The sequence below is a fragment of the Pelodiscus sinensis genome, chromosome 19 (assembly GCF_049634645.1).
Source record: "Pelodiscus sinensis isolate JC-2024 chromosome 19, ASM4963464v1, whole genome shotgun sequence".
Taxonomy (NCBI): Eukaryota; Metazoa; Chordata; order Testudines; family Trionychidae; genus Pelodiscus; species Pelodiscus sinensis.
Window position 1 is genome coordinate 18,662,616 of NC_134729.1, and position 8,939 is coordinate 18,671,554.

Genomic DNA, 8,939 nt, shown 5'->3' on the forward strand with positions numbered 1-8,939 from the left:
GCCTGGAGCTGGCGCCGCCCCCTGTGCCGCACGTCCAGGGGCAGGGCCAGCCCCGATCACTCGGCAGGCGCGCAGAAATGGCCCGGCAGGCGCTCTGGCGCCCGTGGGCGCCACGTTGGGGACCACTGATCTAGGAGAAAAAAAAAAGGGCAGCTGAATCCTAGTATCCTATAAAGCAATGGAGCATACTCTTCTCCCAGGTCAGGGTGCTCAATTTTTCCCTTTTCCTTCTTTTTCATTCTTCCCCCTGCTAGCCTACAATGCCCTGTGCAGACACTGCTTTACTATTAAGTAGTGCTGATTGTGAAGACCATCAATACTTCTCCAATTCTGAAGCAGAAATGAATCAATCAAGAGATGCAAGTTGTTACTTTCTTTGGGTAGGATTAGCAATGTTATTTTATGTTGGCATAGTGAGCAAGAAACCTGATTTCTGATTCCACAACACTGTGGTAGTATTTTATTAGTATTGTCAGAATCCCTTTGCACCTTTAAGTTTGATCAACATTAGACTTAAGACCCATTTAACATGTTCCCATCCTTACTATTAATTTCCTACTTGCATTGGGAAAACTGATAGAGCATACAACCCATTTCTTCTAAAAAAGACTTAAATGACTCTTAAAGTTCAAGTACAAGAAGCATCAGAGTGTAAAGTCACCCATACAGGAAAAAAAACAACAGCTTCAGTCCCATGCACCTTAGCTCTACTGAAGGAAGAGCAAAATAGTCCATGTTATTCCAAAATCTAGCATGGCCCTTTAATTTTTGTTGCAATAAAGAGACTAATATTTTTTTACATACAGTAAATGTAGTTTAAGAGGTTTAGGCTTTGTAGTGTCAAAAATAGGACAATACTAGATGAAAGCTAATTCACATCTTTCAAGTGGCTTTTTAGAAATAAGGGAAATACATGTATACATAAATATGAGTTACTTGATTGATTTAAAACTAGTTTCAGTTTCAGAGGCAGACAGAAATGTTTTCCCATCTGAAAGTGACAAATTAAAGCTACTCTAGCATAAGGTAGATTAAGTAGCTACTATTTGGATCACGTGTGTTATTTTTCACACTTGCATGCCATAAGAGCTTGTCTCAAACCTCTCCAAAAATTCATCATGGTATGGGAACAATGATTAAAATGGAAATTAAAACTAAACCTTAAAAAACAAAACTGTTGAACTGGAATAAGTGGCTGTTTTCTGAAAACGTGGCCCCCACTGTTCTAAAGAACAACAAAAATTACTAACAAAAACGTGGGAAAAAATTAGGTTTAATTTGTGCTTTGGAAGAACTCTGATTATAAATAGTATTAATCAAAAGCATTGTAAACAATTTCTCATTTTCTAACTATATAAGCTGTGGAAACCTAAATAAATATAACTGGGGATTAGAAAAACTATACTTTTTTCCTTAACGTTTTTTATTTAAAATTCAGGACATACATTTAAACAATGCTCACTCCGAAAACAGACCTAGTCCTTTTCAAATATTCAAGTTGAACATATTCTTTTAACTCTGGCACCTGCTACAATATGCACCATAAAAAAGATGTACATCTAAGTAAGTATAGAAGGCTTATATGGACCAAAAATTACTTGTTATAAAGTTGACACACAATATGCTGAGTTGACAGCTCCCAGTTTAACCCCAACATTGTTTCATCTGAGCACAACTTTTCCACTCCTTTCTGAGTTGCCACTTAACTAAGCTCCATTTTGTCCTCACTAACTTTACCTACAACACTATTCTGGGGAGCAATGTTATGACACAAAGACAGGGCGGGGGGAAGGGAGGGGAAGACAAGAAAGAAAATTGATGTTTTTAAGAAGCAATCTACAAATATACCCCTAACCATATCTGGATGGTGAGGAGAAGGTGGTAGACCACAGACACAACATAAGTTTATTTTGTATAGCATTTTTCTTGTACACATACTTGTTACCCTCAAAGGTATTACAGAGATACACACCAGCAGAAAGAAAAAAAAAAATATTTATAGTGGCAAAGGAATAAAAGAGGTCAGATTAAAGGGGGAAAATTAACTCATTTGTCACTGACTTCCACATGTAACTTCTGCACCTGGGAACGTGGAAAGTTACATACCTAAGTAAATGCAGTTACCCATCTTTGGCACCAGCCCTACCAAAAGACATCCCTCTTAAGCCCCATCATGAGCTCATCCCATCTGGCACTCCTCTACACACAACCAATATTTTGCAGGTACTTTCTTCAAGTGGCCCACCCATGAAAAAAATAAAACGCTTGTCTGTCCATGCCAGGCCCCTTTCCCCCAAATCTCACTTTTTTCCTTGTGGCACAGAACATACCACACAAGCCTGTGCCAGTGTCTTGTGTGTTTGTTACCCTGAAAAGTACCCTCTATTTTCACCATTCCACCCTAAATCTCCCCATATAAGTCTCCCCTTTCTGGCACGGCTCCCTCCCCAGTCTCATTTTGCTGCTGACCCTCTCCCAAGCCACATCCTTGCCCCAAAGTTCTGCCCAAGCTGCCGATCCCTGGCACGACACCAGGCACCCCAGATCTGGCTGTGTCCCCGAGGCAAGTCCCAGGATGCCCCCTCCCTGCCAGCCTCTAGGTGCCCACGTCCCTGGTACTTCCTGAGCGCTGGTCTCCTTTCAGATGCCTCAGTCTCTGCCCATTCCTGGAGCTTCCCTAGGCCAAGCTTCCCAGCATTCCCTCCGCCCTTCTCCCAGCCCCCCCCCCCCCGCCCTGAGCCCCGACCCCACCCCCGCAATTGGCCTCCTCGGGGGCCTTTCCCCGCCCCCACCCGTTCGCCCCAGCTCTTCCTGGTTCCCTCAGCACAGCCCTTCCTGAGGCCTGCCCCACCCCCACCCCGCCGCCGCGCGTCCCTTTGCTCAGGCCTTGCCCCCCCCCCCACTTCCGCGGCGTCACCCCCCCCTTCCCCACTCGCCTCAGTGCCCCCCCTTCCCTTTGCCCCCCTTCCCTCAGGGCCGTCCCCGCAGCCGGGGGCACCCCTCCCCCATCGCTGCCCCCCCCACCCCGTCTCCCGGCCACCCAGCCCCTCCCTGCCAACGCTCCCTTTTCCTCAGCCCCGGTGCCCCCCCTTTTTCCTCAGCCCAGCCCCCCCCCCTTCCCTGCCGCGCCCTCGCCCCGGGCCCCACAGGTTGCTGGGGGCGGGGGATGCCACTCACTCTCCTCAGCCCCCTCAGAGCCGCCTCCTCCTCCTCAGCGGGGCCCGGGCCGGACTGGGGCCGTGGGGGGAGGGGAGGCGGCTCCCTCAGGTGGCCACTGACAGGAGGAGGGAGGAGAAGGAGGGGGCCTGCGCGCGCAGGGAGACCCGCCTCGCGCCGGGTTCCCTCCCCCCGCGCCGCGCGCCACCGGCGGCGCGGGACTCCCAGGGTGGCGCGCGCGCCACCAACCGTCACCACCTCGGGACGCTTCTTTTTTTTTTTTTTTTTTTTTTCCCGCCCACACCAGTTGCTAGGCAGATTTGACAGCCTGCCCCTCCGTCTCTCCCTGGGAAAAAAAACATTGACAGCGACGACAGCCAATAAAGCGGCAGGATTGTCACCCCGCCAACCAATCAGCCCGGGAGGGGGCGTGTCTAAGGCGGAAAAAAGAGAAGCCCGGCCTCTCGCGAAGCGCTGAGCGACCGTCAAAGCAACCAATGGGCAAACCCGGAAGCGGATGGCGGCTCAAAATTGGGGGGGGGGCTTCGTTTTAAAAGGCGCGGTGAGGAGGCTCGCAGGCCGTGGCCTCAGAGTGAGCGCGGAGCTCGGCGCCGTAGGAGCGGGGAAGGGGAGGTCTTGGGGCGGGAGCCAGATCGGTGGGGGTGGCTGGCTGGTGGGGGGCAGGGCACACAGTAGGTGGGGGCGGGGCACAGAGTGGGTGGCTAGTTGGTGGGAGGCAGGGCACAGAGTGGGTGGCTGGTTGGTGGGGGGCAGGGCACACAGTAGGTGGGGGCGGGGCACAGAGTGGGTGGCTGGCTGGTGGGGGTGGGGCACACAGTAGGTGGGGGCGGGGCACAGAGTGGGTGGCTAGTTGGTGGGGGGCAGGGCACACAGTAGGTGGGGGCGGGGCACAGAGTGGGTGGCTAGTTGGTGGGGGGCAGGGCACACAGTAGGTGGGGGCGGGGCACAGAGTGGGTGGCTAGTTGGTGGGGGGCAGGGCACACAGTAGGTGGGGGCGGGGCACAGAGTGGGTGGCTAGTTGGTGGGGGGCAGGGCACACAGTAGGTGGGGGCGGGGCACAGAGTGGGTGGCTAGTTGGTGGGGGGCAGGGCACACAGTAGGTGGGGGCGGGGCACAGAGTGGGTGGCTAGTTGGTGGGGGGCAGGGCACACAGTAGGTGGGGGTGGGGCACAGAGTGGGTGGCTGGTTGGTGGGGGGCAGGGCACACAGTAGGTGGGGGTGGGGCACAGAGTGGGTGGCTGGTTGGTGGGGGGCAGGGCACAGAGTGGGTGGCTAGTTGGTGGGGGGCAGGGCACACAGTAGGTGGGGGTGGGGCACAGAGTGGTGGCTGGTCAGTGGGGGAAGGTGCAGCCCAAGCTGGGGGGCTGGCCAGAGGGGGCAGGGAGGATGTGGAATGGGGGGAAGTTTGCTGGCTAGTGAGTGGGGGTGGGTGCAGCACAGGGTGGCTAAGTGGTGGGGATGTAATAATACAGTCAATTAACCCGATAAACAAACTCCATTAATGCTTTGGACTACGCGCATTTCCTCCCCAGACAGCACCTTTCTTTTTTTTTTTTTTTAAAGCAGGCCGGCTCAGTCCTGACTTGTGGCGGGTCTGGGACCTACCCCCGCTTCGACTCTGCATTTAAAGTGTATTAGGAACCAGGCGGACAGGCAGCCTGGCTCAGTCGGGTCCGGATCTCAGACCCCCACCCTGGACAGGGGCTGCTGCCACCCCACCCTGCTGCCTCTGTTTCAAACTGGCTACCCTCATGGACCAGCTCCTGCCTGGCATCCCAGCCCCATCTCCCCTGCATTAAGATGGGCTGCTTCCTCTTAAAATGTATATGAGATGAATCCATTCAATGGCTGGAATGGAGACAAACCAGACTGCATGGACCAGCAGGCTCAGTGTATATCCCTGCGCTGTCCCTGCTGCCCATCTGCCACAATACCCCCATCCGTGATCTGGCAGTCACCGGGGACTTAGAGAAATAGTAACTTAAACAGATTCTTGTCGGCTATGGTTTGGTTGTGTGACCAAAGTCAAATGACTTTATGTTGCTGGGCCTCAGTTTCCCATGGGGGAAGGTTTAATAAGTGAAAACAGAACTAGATCAGCATTTGGACTCTTGCCCATGACAGGGTTTCTAGCAATTCTTCTATATAGACTCCACCTTAAGTTACTATTTCTCTAAGTCCCCAGTGACTGCCAGTATGCTTCCTTAGCCACACTGAGTATCAGGAGGTAGAGTTGGCTCTTCCTTGGGTGTCAGTACCACACAAAGATCATGGTTTCCAACCATTCACACCAAGGCTTAGTCTGAAGATCATCATAAACGTCACCAGCTTCTCCGACTGCAGGGCACATTTCTCTGACCTGTCTTCAACATAAACAAAGAACAGCACATACATGTAAAAAACCGACAAACCTTCCCAAAACAAAATAAACATTCTACTGTGCACAGTTGTTCCCTCCAGAAAGAGGATGCAAGAACAAATCGTCTACATGTTTTGTTAGTCTATAAAGTGCTACCAGACCATTTGTTGTTTTTTAATTTTATCTGACTGATGTTAGTCATGTTGCTTGTGTGTTAGTGGATGGCACTTGAATACTACAGAGTTGAGGGCAGTATAAGAACCTATGTATAATAGACAGCAATGTTAAGCTGAAAAATGAGTTCTGACAGACTTGGCAAAGTAGTGAATAGAATCAATTTTACAACAGTATGAGAACTCCAGTTAGTATAGCCCCAGCATTGAAATATTATTTCAAAAGAGCAAGTTGACTCGAAGATGCTGTTATCTGACCGGTATTAGTTTTGCTTTTAAGCGTCTGTGTTTTATTTGGTACTGATTCTAGTTAGTCTCCAGTATTGAACTGTTCCTGAAAGAGACATAGTCCTCTAGGGCCCAGGTATTCGTTAGTGGATGCTAGCCTCTGTTTGCCAAAAGGTAGGAATGGGCAACAGAAGATGGATCACATAATTACCTGTTCCATTCCTTCCCTCTGAGGCATGTGGCATTGGAAGCTGTTGGAAGATAGGATATTGGGCTAGATGGATTTTTGCTTTAACCCAGTTTAACTGTTCTTATGAGACTGTTTGCTATGTTACAGTGAAGTACAACTGAAAGTTCAGTGATTTTGTGGCAAGAGCATCAGGTTTTAAATTGCTGAACAACAGTATTTGAAATGTTTTAAGAACATGAATGAAAGGAAACGTTGCTGTAATTTTCTTCTCAGAATCTTATCCTCTCTTGGTTTCAGTGACTCTACTCCCGGTTCTCCTACATCTCTAATCCTTCAGCATCTTGTCTGAAGCATCTTCCTTATCTTCCCCTCCTCTTCAACTTTCTGTGGGAGGTTTTCAAGGCTCTGTCCTAGGTTCCTTTTTCTTCTACACCTTTTTGCTAGGCAATCTGATCCACAAACCCAAATTCAACTACCATCTCTATGCTGATTACTCTAGCTCTTTATTCCAGACTTAACTCCTTTGCCCAAACAAAAATCTTGGCTGGTGTCTGACATCTCATGGATGTCTAGCCCTCAGCTCAAAACTAAAACTGCTCTTAATATCACCTTCTCTGCAGCCCTCTCTGTTACTCCTTTCTTAATCATTGTGGCAAAACCACCATCCTGCTATTCACTCAGGATCATAACCAGGGCATACTGATTGACTCAAATGGGTCCTCACCTCTAAGGCTACGTCTACACTGCAGGCTTCTTGTGCAAGAACTGTTTTGCATAAGAATTCTTGTGCAAAAGGTCTTACGCAAGAGCACATCCACGCTGCCATGTGCTTTTGCACAAGAGATGTGCTTTTGCGGAAAAGGACCCTGTTGGATAAATATACTCTGATCTAAAAAGGTCATGACAAAGCGAATGCTGGCTACGTCACACAAAAGGGAAAACGAGCAAACTCATGGAATTTTCTTTCTTGGTCACATGGGTAGAGGATACAACTGCATTAAAGTGTGCCACTTAACAACTGCAGGAAGTCCAGGTAAACTGCTGACCAATTCAGTGAAAAGGATTTTGCGTGAAAATATGCACTCAAGCATCTAAACATGCTACAGAGAACAGCCCCACAAAAAGCGTATCCTGTGGTGAGAACAGGAGGATCTGGATTCCTGATCTCATTTCCCACCTCTGATATTGATTTTCATTGTTATTTAGGGCCAATCTCAATCTGAGTGACTCAGTTTTACACATTTGGAAAACAATATAGTAGCTTATCTTCAGAAACAGCTGCACTTTGTGTTCCTTAAATTCCCCACACTGACAGGATCTGTAGAGCCATGGATCTTATCATCCAGGGGTACACAGAAGTCTTAAAAGGGGGACATCAACTCATCTAGGTATTTGCCTAGTTTTACAACAGGCTACATAAAAGCATTAGAAATCAGTACAAACTAAAATTTCATACAGTGTTTATACTGCTTTACATACTGAACTGTAGGTACAATATTTTATTCCAAGATCTGTTTTGTAAAGTAAGAGAATTAGAAATTTTTCAGTAATAGTGTGGCTTTGATGCTTTTTAATTTCTATGTCTGATTTTGTAAACAAGTGGTTTGTAAGTGAGGTAAAAGCTGGGGCAAGCAAGAAAATCAGACTCCTGAAATTATTTAAGTAGTCTGTAAAGGTTGAGGAGTCAAAATACTTGCAGAGATGGGAACAGAACACAAGTCACTTAAGCTCTGTGCCTCAGTTTCTCCATCTGTAAAATAGAGAAAATGAGATTTGCCTTGTCTGTATAGTGCTTTGAGATCTATTAATGAAAAATGACAAGAGCAAAGTATTCTTACTAACCTTCAGCAGTAAATCTCCAAAGCAAAGAGGCACCAAACCAAGCATATGTTATGATTTAATAATTTGCAGTGATAGCGGATGAAATATAGCCTCATTTAGAAATGGCCTTCTTTGCCAATAGCAAAATATATCCACTTAGAAGCATATATTGCAGTCCCACACATAGGCTATGTCTATACTCATTTTTTGAGGAAGAATGGCTCTTGCGCAAGAGGGGGGTTTTGCGCAAAAAGGAGCCATGGACTCTGCTCATTTTTGTGCAAAATCCTCTTGTGCAAAAACAGCTGCTCATTACTTATGCAAATGAAGCACAGCAATATTCCATGCCACACTTCATTTGCATATGCTTTTCCGCAAGAAGGCTATAGTATAGAAGCAGCCATAGAGAACTGTCCTTTTCCCCTTGTAAATGTATTTAGCACCTTCCATTACAGTGCTTACAGATTATCCATGATCAGTCTTGTGTACACAGAAAGTGCCACTTACAAACTTTCTCTGGGTACAATAGAAGAAAAAAAAGTTTTAAAAAGAAAATGAGTGTGTCCTGGGATGTAATTACTTTTCAGGCATCCCTATTGTCTATACACTCAGGGTTGATGTAGAGTGGTACATACCACAGTTCAGTGCTCTGGTTCTTCTTGGCATTATCACTGATATATTATGGACCTCCATTAATATCCTGATAGAGCTCCATAGCATTTAAGGGTCTGGTTATAAACGCTGAATCATATTCTTTAGTTACTTTGGTGCTCAGGAAGCAATAAAAACTGGTAATCATCTACTCTACTGGCAAGGCTGGCACTATTATAACCCTGAAAGATGCATTTGTTCTTCTGGATCTAGAGCCCATAGCAACACCTACTGGTTGTGGGTGGACTGCAAGATGAAACAAGATCATTTGTGATAGGTCAGACTACCACCTCAGTATTACATAATGACCTCTCCCCCTTTCCCCACACACCCTTCTTCT

The 8,939-nt window shown here is 47.5% G+C and overlaps 1 protein-coding gene across 4 annotated transcripts in view; it reads right to left on the reverse strand.

Annotated features, from left to right (window-relative positions):
• The window catches only part of GATAD2A (GATA zinc finger domain containing 2A), a 120,874-nt gene extending 117,539 nt beyond the window's left edge, over window positions 1-3,335 (reverse strand). For 2 of the 4 annotated variants that reach the window (XM_075902814.1, XM_075902809.1), the window contains exon 1: window positions 3,178-3,335. The gene's annotated coding sequence lies outside the window, so the exon portion shown is untranslated. The remainder of the gene's footprint in view (window positions 1-3,177) is intronic. The other 2 variants (XM_075902815.1, XM_075902810.1) reach the window with 1 other exon arrangement.
• Window positions 3,336-8,939: the final 5,604 nt, after the last annotated feature.